Here is a 13,533-nt window from a genome sequence, read left to right as displayed (position 1 = left end):
AAGAAACATTTTTTTTTAAATCAAAAACTGTGTAAGGTTCCTGATTTCTACTTTACTAGAAACCTAACAAGTTAGTGGCTATCATAACCATTTACTTCTGACTAATTTTCTTTTTCTTTCTCTTTGGAAAAGTGTTTTATCTTCTGATCAAGAGATTCCTCAACATTTAATACTATCCAAAGCATCTTCAGAAACTATGATTTTCCAATATCGTTTTTGCAATTCCATCTTTATTCAAGTGGTTTGTAATATTTATTGTTGTTTGACTTTGGAAATTGACACAAGTTTTAGGCAATCTCTTTACTGCTGAATGACAATGATGTATAGCTGTTTCAACTCCATTTTCTGTGTGTCAAGTTCTTTAGTCAAAGGTGTCTCATGTAATCTTCTCATTGTTCAGTGAGACATAATAAATGAGATGGATAACTTGCATAATGTCTTCCAAAATGACCCTCTTCATAGTTTCCCAAACCTTTTTTTTTTTAATTTGCCCCAGAGGAACACTGGAATTGGAGAGGCCCTTCTTCACTTCATACGTAAAGATATTTTTTTTTCTGAAATCTGATGTGCTTTGGCATATATTTCATTCTGTTTTATTATTTCATCCTTTGGAACCTAGGGAAAAAAAAACGCTTTTGCTGTGCATGTTAGTTTTTATTGGCAAATCACAATTCTATATAATTACAGGTACTGTGTAATGTTTTGTTTTGTTTTTTATTACTTTATAAATAATACCATTCAAAATTTCCACTTCCTCCCACTCCCCCTCATCCCCCTCCAGTCCTAAGAGAGGGCAGGGTACCCTGCCCTGTGAGAAGTCCAAGTCCCTCCCCACTTTATCCAGGCTTAGAAAGGTGTGCATCCAAACAGATTAGGATCCCAGAAAGCCAGTATATGCAGTAGAGACAAAACCCATTGCCATTATCATTGGCTTCTCAGTCAGCCCCCATTGTCAACCACATTCAGAGAGTATGGTCAGTCTGATCACATGCTTGTTCAGTCCCAGTCCAGCTGATTTGGTGAGCTCTCATTGGATCAGGCACACTTTCTCAGTGGGTAGACCTACCCCTTGCGGTCCAAAAAAAAAAACCCTTTTGCTGTTCATGTTAGTTTTTATTGGCAAATCACATTCTATACACTTATAGGTACTGTGTAATGTTTTGTTTTGATGAATCATGCACATACAATATAGGATGATTAAATCAAAATAGTTATACATTTTTTGTTCATTTATCATTTTGTTATTTGAAACTTACTATCATATTTTGAAATATACATATTTATTGGCTATATTCATGCTGGTATGCAAAATTTCAAAATTCAGTTTTCCTTTCTATGTGAAACTGTTATACTCTTTGGTCAATTTCTACCCATTGTCTCCCTCCCCATGTCGTCATTAACCTCTTAACATCCTATTTTCTATTTCTATGATTTCATTCTTTAAGGTTTTATATAAAAGTGGGATTCTGCAGTACTTAGATTTCCAACCATGGTTTATTTCAGTTAACAGTTTCTTCCAGGATGTTCTATGTCATTTCAAATTACAAGATTCCTTCCTTTTAAATGCTGAATTTATTGTGTACATATATTGTATTTTCTTTATACATTAATCTGTTAATAGGCACTTGGTTTGTTTAGTATTTTGCCTATTGTGAATAACAGAAATACAAATATTGCATTAGCATACTGATCTAATTTTCTTTCTACATATATCCCAAAATTATAAAATCAGATACAATATTTATATTCTTTTTTTAAAAAAGTTTTAAATGTCCTTCTATTTTGTTTTGGATGACTATGCCAATTCACATGCCATCAACAATATGCAATGGGTCTCTTTTAAACATACCTTCACCAACACTTGTCTTATCTATTTGATAAAAGCTACTCTAACAAGTGTAATGTTTCATTAGGGCTTATTATTACAGTTTTCATTTGCATTTCCTCAAGAAGTAGCAATAATAAGCATCTTTTCATGCATCCATTGACCATTTGTATGTCTTCTTTGTATTAATTTTTTACGTACTTGCACCATTTTTTAAAACATGAGTTTGCTATTTAGTTTTTTTAATTCCCTGTATACCATGGGTATTAATCTTTTATCTGATTTATACTTTACAAATATTTTTATCTAATCCTGTTGATTCTTTTTCCACCCCTATTTATCTGCTGTGTAGGAACTTTACCACTTGATAAAATATCATTTTTTTTTCTTTTTTGGTTTTTCAAGACAGGGTTTCTCTGTGGCTTTGGAGCCTGTCCTGGAACTAGCTCTTGTAAACCAGGCTGGTCTCAAACTCACAGAGATCTGCCTGCCTCTGCCTCCGGAGTGCTGGAGGCGTGCACCACCATCGCCCGGCTTTAGAATATCATTTGTTAATTTTTGCTCTAAGACCTGTGCTCTTTGGAGTCATATTGTAAAAGACCATTGCCCAGAAAAATGCCATGGAGCTGTACCTGTATACAACTTCCATGGTTTGAATATGAAATGTCCCCCATGGGCCCATGTGTTGAGTGCTTGGTTCTCAGTTAATGGTGCTATTTGGGGGAGCTTTGGGACTTAAGAAGTGAAGGCTATTGGAGAAGATAGATTGGTGGTAGCATGAAGGGTATTGATGGTTTCCTGTTCCTTCATTGTGCTATTTCTGTTCTTCATGAGGTGAGTAGCCTTGACTGCATTCTTCCACCACTAAAATGTTCTGCCTGACCACAGGCCCAGATTCAGTAGAGCCAAACCCTCCGAACATAAAGCCTGGAAATTATGAACAGAAATAACTTTTCTTCCTTAAGTTGCAAATCCAAATGTTCTTTCAGAATGAGGAGCAAAGCTAATGCATTTAACAGTTCTTATTCCTTAGTAACTATTGAACAGTCACTCTTCAATAGTGTGAGCCAGCCAAAGCCTACAGCTGCTCTACAGTTCTTTACTTTTCTCTGGGTTAGTTTTTGTCTTCATTTATTGGTGTATTTCCTCTATATTTTAAGGTGACAATGTTCATGTAGAGATATGTGTATTTGTTAATTTATTTATTCTTCTCTCATCTATTACACCCTAACTGCAGTCTCCCCACACTCCACTCCTTTCTGTCCCTTCCCCCCATCTCTCCTCCACCAGAGAGTCACTCTTCCCCCATTTCCCTTCAGAAAAGACCAGGCTTCCCAGGGATATCAATCAAACAAAACATAGTAAATTACAATAAGACTAGGCACAAACCCTAATATTGAGGCTAGATGAGGCAATCCCATAAGATAAGAAGAGTCCCAAGAGCAAGCAAATGTAGACAGAGACTGCTCATTCATTTCCTGGCCACCCAGACCCGATTAATCACACAAAGACTATATTAATTACAATACTGTTTGGCCAATGGTTCAGACATATTTCTAGTTAACTCTTAAATCTTAACTAACCCATTTCTATTAATCTATGTATCACCTACTGGTAAGGTTCTGGCATCTTTCTCCTCTGGCTGCTACATGACATCTCTCTAACTCTGCCTTCTTTCCTCCTCTATCTCTGCTTGGATTTCCTGTCTAGCTATATTCTGCCCTGTCATAGGTCAAAGCAACTTATTTATTAACCAATGGTAAAAAAACATAGTCACAGCATACAGAGGGGAATCCCACATCAGCCAAAAGAGTCAGAAACATTTCTATTCTCACAGTTAGGAGTCCCACAAGAACAACCAGCTACACAATCATGATGTACATGTAGAAGACCTAGCTCAGACCCAAACAGGTTCCATGATTGTTGCTTTAGTCTCTGTGAGCCCCTGTGAGCCCTGCTTAGCTGATTCTGTGGGCCAAGTTCTTGTGGTGTCTTCAACCCCTCTGGCTCCTAAAATTCTTAGTGAGAAGGTTTTGGTGACAATTTACTCAATGCCATCCTGAGCAAAAAAAATTGTGTTGGCAAATTTTGTCCTCTCCACCTTAATGTGAATCACTACACTCTTGCTGCCTGGCAGGTTTGGGCATGGGTGGAAGCAGCATGAAACAGAATATGTGGAATTGTATGGGAAACTGGACCACTTCTTCATTTTTCCCATCTTCCTGCCTTCTCCCTTCCTTCTTCCCTCCCTCTCTCACTCTCACGTTCATTTACAGAGGCCTCAAAAGGTTCAGGCAAGAGAGTAGAATAAGGATTATGAAGAAAAGTATTTATATCATGACCATGAAGCAAAACCAAAGCTGATTTGGGGATTTTTTTTATAGATATAAACTGGCCAGCCTCATGCATAAACATTCACTTAATTTAAAGTTGACTGACGCATGTTGACAAATGAATATTAAAGAATATTTAATTCATTACTTTATTACCTATGTACCTCCAGAGGGGATATATGAGTGAGAGCAGAAACAAGTAATTAAATGCCTTGATGAACTGGCAAGTGGCAGAGAGGGTTACAGGCTTGGTATATTACATAATTAGATTGCAAATTTGAAGGGCATGATTCCCAGTGTTTAACATTCTAACTTTTCAACATAAGGCTAAATCTATAGAGGTGTACCATTCACAGAAAATAAAAAAGGGCTCCCTTTTGGGAAGACATGTGTATAACATTTCTGCCTAATATCTGTTCAATAAATTTCTGCATAGTTTTTAAAATATTTTCTTTTGGGAATTCCATTATGAAGTTCAAGACTCAGGTTTGTAATGAGATTTAGCTTGCCATTTAGAGTCTGTAGCTGTAAGCAGATTCCTAGCATATGGCTCCTAAGTCTATATCAAGTTTATTCATAATAGCCCTAGATTGGACCTGCCCAAGTTTCCTTTATTATTAGAGTAAAAAAATAAATTGTTTCATCTCTATTTAATGGAATGGTACACAGTGTTGAAAAAGAAATAATTGTTGCTATATGAAGTAGCAATATGAATTGTCCCACATATTAGGGTAAATGAAAGAAACCAGGCACAGATGGATTATACTGTATATGCTGCTCAAGAAGAAGGAAAATTCACTGGCAATGATAGAAGTCAGAATTTTTTTTGCTGTCAAGTAGGGATAGGAATGGGAACTATTAATGTAGGGGTGACATTAAGAAACCTCTTGGGATAGAACATGTATTCATGATCTTGGTCTGGGTGATTATATAGGTGTACACTTTTCTAAAATTTCTTTCTTTCTTTTTTTTTGAAAAGTTAAAAATTCCTTAATTTTTTTATTCCTGATGCCACTACCACAATTTACAGGGCAATATACCTGATGTAATAAAAAGAAAAAGAAAGACAAAGCTACAACAGTAAAAGACCTCAGGAATGTACATCTAATTGACACTATGTTGCATTAATCAGTAGCTGCACTTTTTGCAAACTGTGGCTCTGACAGTCCTGAACAAGAAGGGCCTCCTGTTTAAGCTGCGGTAACTTTTCTGACTATGGATCATCGCTCCTTCTGTGGTAGATTTTTATAGTTCCTCTAATGCATTTAGGACAACTGTCTAAAGTAACCTGCAGCTTTCCTGACACCTCCTCGCTCTCTCTCCTGCTAAGAACTGTAGCCCTTTTCTGCTGTTTTTTTTTAAACCTTCTGCTACCATATCCACCACTTCCACCACCACCATAGGGACTGCTTGAGCTTCTTCCACCAAAACTGCCCCCTTTCATGGGTCCATAATTTGATTGCTGTTGTCCATCATAATTTCCAAAGTCATTATAGTTCCCACCACCATAGTTACCTCCACCAAAATTTCCTCCTTCATTGTAACTGTCATATCCTCCTCCTCCACCACCACCATATCCACCACCTTGGTTTCCATAGCCTGGTCCACCACCACCATAGCCTCCTCTACTGCTGTAACCAGGATCACCACCATAGTTGCCACCATAACCTCCAAATCCATTATATCCTGTTGAAGGACCTGCGGGCAGGCCTGCTTTTTGTCCTGCCAAGCTCCCGCACGGCTAGCTTTGCACCCGAAATAACAACACACAAACTGTATTCATATAAACACTGCTTGGCCCATTTCTATTAATGTGTGTAGCACCACGAGGTGGTGACTTACCAGGAAGATTCTAGCCTACGTCCATCTTGGGTCAGAGCTTGATCGCGTCTGCCCTTTAGAGGAGCAGCATGGCGTCTGAGCTCACTTCCCTTCTTCCCAGCATTCTGTTTTGTCTACTCCACCCACCTATGTTCTGACCTATCAGGCCAAGCAGTTTCTTTATTAATTAACCAATGACCTTCCCACATCATTTCCCCTTTTTGTGTTTAAACAAAAAGGAAAGGCTTTCACTTTAAAATAGCAAAATTACATATAAAAAGCAGTTATAAAGCAAGAATTACAGTTACAATATTTATATCTACTTTATCTTTTATCATAACAATGGAAAACTATAACTATCTATCTATTCCTCAAATCCATCAAAGACTCCAGAAGGATATAATATTACCTAAGTAAGTGAGAAGTAAGCAACTTATAAAACTCTAGAAATCACAGAGACATCTCGCTGCCTGGACAGTCACCCAAAGTTCCTTTGTACTGTTGGGGCATCCATCTTCAACCTACAGGTCCATAGTTTCCAGCAGACATTTCCATGAAGTAGGAAATTTCAAAGACAGTTCAGTCACTATCTGCTGTGTCCTGCAGAATGTCTTGCAGACTCTTTCATGAGTCAGGAACCCCGAAAGACCATCTCACCTTTAGGCAAGTTCAGCAGTCTTCTGTAGTGGGAGCTATGGGCTGTGTTCCGCAGCCCAGCTCCTGGCCACCGGCTAGCTTTATACCCAAAATAAGAACACACAAATTGTATTCTTTTAAACACTGCCTGGCCCATTAGTTCTAGCCTCTTAATGGCTAATTCTCACATCTTGCCTAACCCATATTTAGTAAGCACCAGTCTTACCTGGAAAGATTCAGCATGTCTGACCTGGCGGCCTTCTTCATCGCATCTGCCCTGGAAAGGAGCGGCATGGCATCTGCCTCACTTCTTCTTCCTCCCAGCATTCTGTTCTGTTTACTCCACCCACCTATGTTCTAACCTATCAGACCAAGCAGTTTCTTTATTAATTAACCAATGACCTTCCTCCATCAATATCCACCATCACCACCTCCATAACTACTTCTGTTGCCACCATCTCCACCACCATAACCTCCTCTTCCACCAAAGTTTCCACCAGGTCCAAAATTACCTCCACCACCTCCAAAGTTCCCTCCACGACCCATAAAATTGTCAGATCCACCTCCATGGCCTCTCTGTGATCCAGCAGACTGCATCCCTTGTTTAGAAAGGGCCTTTTTCACTTCACAGTTATGCCCATTAATACTATGGTATTTCTGAACAACAATTTTATCAACTGTGTCATGGTCATCAAAAGTCACAAAAGCAAATCCTCTCTTTTTCCTACTCTGCCTGTCTTCCATAACTTCTATGGTTTCAATCTTGCCAAACTTTTCAAAGTAGTCTCTCAGGTTATACTCTTCTGTATCCTCTTTACTACCACCAGCAAAGATTTTCTTCACTGTTAAATGGCACCAGGCTTTACAAAATCCTCTCTAGAAATGGCTCTCTTTGGTTCCACCACACGCCCATCAACTTTGTGTGGCCAAGCACACATTGCAGCATCTACCTCTTCAGCACAAGAGAAGGTCACAAAACCAAAGCCCCTGGAACGTTTTGTTTGGGGATCTCTCATTATCACACAGTCTGTAAGTGTTCCCCATTTCTCAAAATGTTCTCTTAAGCTATCATCTGTGGTTTCAAAGGTCAGACCACCAATAAACAGTTTCCTCAACTGTTCTGGTTCCTTTGGATCATGGCCCTCCTCCCCCCAGCAGCGGCGATGGCTGGAGTCAGGCTGGAGGCGACTGGCCGGAGGTTTTACCTCCATTTTGAGACCGGACTTGCCTCTTCCAACTCGAGTTCAATCTTTTCTAAAATTTCTTAAGTCGTTTACTTTCATGCAACTTACACAGCCTACTGCCTTCATGTTAAACTTAAGTCAAAAGAAATAAACACTTGAAGCATAAATAAGCCATTATATGAGGGGTCCCTTTTCTAACTATCTACAGCACTCTACAGAGGCACCATGGCTGTCCAGTGATACTCATAGGTATATGGGACTGTGCAACACTGGGAGCAGATATGCCATGGATTGGAATTAGCAGAGACAATGTACTCAGGCCCTAGCCTTCTCTTTTTCTTTCCTCATGTCTAGTCTATAACCTCTTCATCCCTCTTGGTCATTTGGGAAGCTAGAATGTATGGGGGTGGGTGTTACCGTGGAAAGGATGAGGAAGGCTACAGAAGAAAAAAAAAGATGAGTTTCATAGGCGTAGGTCCTTAGGGGACTCAGAGTAGAGATGAAGAATGAATTGTGCTGACAGAGCCAGGCTTCCTGCCAAGCAGTTCCAATAAAGACTTGCCAGAAAAGAGAGTGGACACAGGTGGAGAGAAAGCCAGGAGTGAGAAAATGGGAGGCCTTGAGAGATGGGCCCTGGCTTCTCCACAGAAGCCCTGAGGAGGGCAGTGGGCTCCAGAGGTGTCCGTTCCCTTCTCCTGGCACCACGTTTTCCTGAATGCCTTGCTGATTCCACACCTTCCTTTTCTTTTTGATAATGAGTGTCTCTAATGACCAAATTTATGTGTTCTATCTTCCTTTCTGTAGAATCAGCTGGGCCAAAAACGTTAAGCTTATCTATTGAAATAAAATGTCAAATGGATTTGGGTCAGACTACCTGAGACAGTTGCGAGGACAATTTATTCATATCTGTTATGATAAATGTCCCTCGTCTTCCAATTGCTCTGGGAGAAATGAAACTGCTTGTTACCACATTTTGGCTTTTTTGATTTTGGCACTCTAAACAGGCATAACTAGAGACATGGGAGGAATTTAGTCTTTCCTATAAAATTAAATAGCCCAAAATTTGTTGATTACTATGGCTAAAAATGTCAGGTTTTAGAGTACATACACACCCAGTGAGCATGTGACAACTGATTTATCATGGGGAATTTTCTGATAGTGAAATGAGATACATTGTTCTATACTCACTCTAAAGTTACTGTTTGCCATACAAAGATACCATTTCTTTAAACATTGCATTTCCCGTTTCATTAAGAGAATTGTCATGCCACAGCAATGAAGTTTCATATTCGCCTTCCCTCTGAAACACAGCATTATTAAATTACATACACAAATGATGCTACAGTGCAGCTCTTGGCCATATATTCCTTTGAAAGTGGGCCAAATTGAGTGCATCAGAGCATTTGCGAAAGCCATGATGCATTTCAGATTTGAGACGTCACACATCATCAGAAAGCTGTCAGCAAGTCAGAAGACACAGAAATTTAGAGACAGAATGAAACATGTCTGAGTTCCTGTCAGGCCTGTCAAGTCTTTGTTTCTAAGACGTTATAGAAGGAAAAACCTTAGCAATGTGAATGGAAAGAAATCTTTGTATTTAAAAGGTATAGCAATGGCTTTTAGTGTCACAGTTAATAGCCAGGCTGGTCTTGTACTGTTCAAAGTGTCTCTCTGTGTATATCACATATGAAAGGCCATATAACAAGGGCAACATGCAGTCATTGTTGTTCACCTTCCTAAAGCAGAATGGATGGTAGCTGGGTATTTGTGACTGACTGAAGAAACTTGGAATTTGTATTGTTTTCTTACTAATACAATTCTACTCAAATCCTATGTATTAAGAGCTGACCCTGTTGTCAGGGCCACAGGCGAGTCAGCACTACGGGCATGAGAGCTGATCCCAACCCCTTCCCATAGCCCCCCCCGCCCCCCATAGCAATCAAGAGGGCCCTGTACTTGTCTGGGAAAACCAGTGGAGCTGGCCCTGGTGATCTGAGTGTGGGGGACCCAGTACTGAGGACCTGAGAGCAGGGGACCTGGCCCCACTCTTGCTGTAGGCTGCCTGGGGTGAGCTAGCTGAAGCAGTGCTGGAGAGCTTGTCCAGGTAGTGAGAATGAGGGAAAGCTGGCAGGCTGACCAGCTCAGCTCCGACCCAGGCCCAGAACCAGAGCTATGAGTTGGCCCACCCAACATGCACCAAATCTATGAAACGTTGGAGTATGTGAAAGGAACGAGCCTACAGATCCAAACAGCATCTCCATGACTCAGGACAAGGGGATATCCATGAGGAGTCCCAGGGAGAGATCATAATCAATGGTGTAGCAGAAACCAGAGGCCTCAAAGCCAGAACAATGATTCACGGCAATGAACACTCACAAGTAAAGATGAATGGACTAAAGGGTAAATTGTGTCATTCAATGGGCCACACTGCAGCTTGGCTTTTGCTTTTTCTTCTAAATGTGGCATTGTTTTTGGAGGAGGTGGCAAGGACAGAGGGCAGATGTGAGGAGATGGGGAGATAAGTGGGATTGGAATGCATGATGTAAAATCCATAAAGAATCAATAGAAGTTTTTAAAAAAGCACACTGTAGACATGATAGTGAAGAGGTGAATTCCAGGAATTCACCTGACAAGAATGACAGGAACCTGTTTTTGAGTTGCATGTGTGTAGACTAAGAGCTTTTCCTAGAATTGCAGGAGTAGGAAACGTAATTGTTATTGCCAACTTGATATTTAGATATTAAGAGATGGACACTTCCTGTTTATTACGATATTCTTTAAAGCCTGCTTATCATTGCCATTTGACTCTTGACTGGAAGTGCCATTGTTTGTATTATTTCCAATACAGTGGCTTAAAATCACACAGTGACTTGCCTTTTCTCTCACTTGCTGGTTCTTGCTAGTACTGAGCATGGCCCCAAAATACAAGAAAGCAATGGCACAAGAGGACTCAGGTCCCTGTGAAGAAGACTCTGTGGTCTCATCTTAGTGCTTTGCGTGCTCTGTTTGGATTCAGTGATCTCTTGTCTCTGATTTCACATTCCTTGCATGTCATTAATATTCAATGCCCAAACTCTGCTTTTGAGTCTTGTGGAGTCCCATCAATAGAAGTGCGTTGAGGAGCCTCCTTCATGTTGAAAATCCAACATCTTCACTTCCATGAGTCCCATGAGTGTGCCTTTAAGAGCCTTGGAATGCATACACACAAAACTGAATGTGTGTAGGATTCATATAACCTATGTCTTTTTAAAATAGGAAGGAAAATGGTCTCTGGACAGGTCACATTTTTTAGCTTTGGTTGTCCTCTAAGACCTTAAATAACAGAACTCGATTTGTTGAATACTGGATTTTCCTCTGGAAAAAAAAAAATACAGTCCCTCTGTAAAGCAGCCCTTCCTGCTCTGAAAAAGCTCAGAGAAGACAACACAGTACCACTTTTTAAAATACCCTAGGTCTAGGTCATTCCGGTGTCAATCCAAGTTAAGAATTGTAGCTCCCCTTAGTACTGATATGGTCCAAATCTCCCTTATAAATATTCACATTTACAGTAAATTATCTTTATAGTCATAGGTTGACACTGTTCTTAGCCTTAGTTAAAGAAGTCTGTCTTTGTTATTAATGGGGTGAATGCAGAGATTAAGAATGGAGGGTGTGTTTAAAAGAGACTCCAGGGAACTCATTAATATTCAAATTTTTACATTCTAACATCACAGTAAAGTTTTATTCTTCTCAAAATAAATAAACAACAAAAAAAGAATTCAGGTGTTAAAAGAGAGAGTAAAAGAATGTTAAATTCTATCTTCTGGATCTAAAAGTGCCATTATAATCATGATCTCACAGCACCCGCAATTGCCTGCACTGGGTCTGTCCAACAGTCTACCAGGACTCTTGAATGGTCTCATAGAGGCCTCTACCTTCCCATTTCCCTATTGGTTACTGATGGATTCTAGAGGAGGGACAGTCATTGCTTTAACTTGTGCACCAACTGCTGAGACCAGCAGGTTCCAATGAACAGTTCCAAATCCATGATCATTCTGACGGCTCAGGTTAAACTCAGTGGGTCACAAGCAAATGATCAAGTAATCAAATAAAGAGAAGTCCACGATTAGAAGAAAAGGACCAATAGGGAAAGAGGGAAGGTTGAAAGCTGGGAGGATGGGGACAGCGAGAGGGTTGAGGGAGGCAAGAGCAACCAGAATGCATTATACACATTTTGATACCGTCAAATGATAAATTCATAAAAATTATACTTTTAAAAGTGCAAAAAGATTCATTATTCTAGAGATCAGTCAGAGGTAGAGGTATAAAATCTATTCTGGTGGATATGGTGTACAGGATTCAGAGCCAACGAGATGGACAACTAAACCGTGAAATATCTCATATGTCGTTTTAGATAGTTTGGCTTTTTGCATAAATATGGTGGAAAAACAATAAAAGGCATTATGATTGAGCTTCCATAGTGATTCCTATGGCTTATAAATAAAGGGATTTTATCTGAAGCTCCCACCCTCACACACATATGAATATACAGACATATACTTTTCACAGGTGCTGTATGGTTCACACAAGAGACAGGGATTTTTATCCTGAGCAGGTTAAAAAAAGTGATTTACACATTCTTCAGCAAAACATCATTTTCTTCTTTCTCAAATTCATTCATAAGTCAGAACTTGTCTCAAACAAATTAATGATTTGAATGGCATCTTAGAAGGCTTTAATGAGATTATGTTATTTTAGCTACCTGATCAGTGGATAAATTGATGCTTGTAATCACTAATTTTATTTAAGTTCTCTGCAAATTTGATAAAAAGAGCTGCCAAGTAGCAGCTGTGTTTCACCGTCCACGGTAGCTTCCAGGTGTCTATCTCATTATGCTTTGAACTTTCCACAGTCGTTTGCTCTTTGGTAATAGAGAGTGATGAAGTAACAATTTTTACTGGCATTCAGGCACATGATACAGGGCATACTTGCTGCTTTTCTGTGCTTTTTTATAGTATAGGTTTTGCAGAGCATGGAACAGGTCACAGTATTTATCTTCACAATTCTTCTATGATGTTTAAAATGGACAGTTTATTTGAAGGGTTTTGTATTTTCTTTTTATTGCACTTAGCTTTGAAAAAAAAGTTTTCAACCAGCATTCAGGCTTTCCGAAGTACTGAGAATGATGTTCTTTTTCTTCAATATATACTGAGTTTTCTATGCCTGGTGCATCGAACCTCTTTTTGTTTTTATTGCATCTAACATGAGTAGGCATTATATTTCATTCCGTTATCTATCGCACTGATTTGTTGACTGTGTAGGACAGGGCTCCACACTCTTCCTGGGCCTTGTGGGCTGTCTGGTGTCTGTTGCAACTGCTTACTCCGTGGTACTGTAAAGCAGTATAAGCAGTGCACAAAGGGACATGGTGGCATTTCACTCATAACAGTCACAAAAATAGGAGGTAGTCTAAGTTTGACCCACAAGGCTAATGTTTTTCAACACTTTACATGAAATTCATACCCTGTGGCAAATTCCTTTCTTGACTTTGTGTACTTCAACATTCTCAGACAACAATCTCCTAATTAAAAGTGGTTAGGTTCTATAAACTAAATCAAAATAATAAAATAATAAAAAAATAATGATAAAAAATACTAAAAAAGCCTTGTTTACTTGGATACCATCTAGTGTAGGAAGATAGGGGATACATGATTTAGAAATGAACTATATGAAGCTTGGGTGTGGTTCGTTGCCC

The 13,533-nt window shown here is 39.4% G+C and overlaps 1 pseudogene; it reads right to left on the bottom strand.

Moving 5' to 3' along the window:
- Positions 1–5,371: 5,371 nt before the first annotated feature.
- On the bottom strand, positions 5,372–7,826 carry LOC101998706 (annotated as a pseudogene).
- Positions 7,827–13,533: the final 5,707 nt, after the last annotated feature.

This window comes from Microtus ochrogaster, chromosome X (assembly GCF_000317375.1).
Source record: "Microtus ochrogaster isolate Prairie Vole_2 chromosome X, MicOch1.0, whole genome shotgun sequence".
Taxonomy (NCBI): Eukaryota; Metazoa; Chordata; class Mammalia; order Rodentia; family Cricetidae; genus Microtus; species Microtus ochrogaster.
Note: the sequence above shows the minus strand (reverse complement) of the source record. Positions and strands in the feature narration are given on the sequence as shown.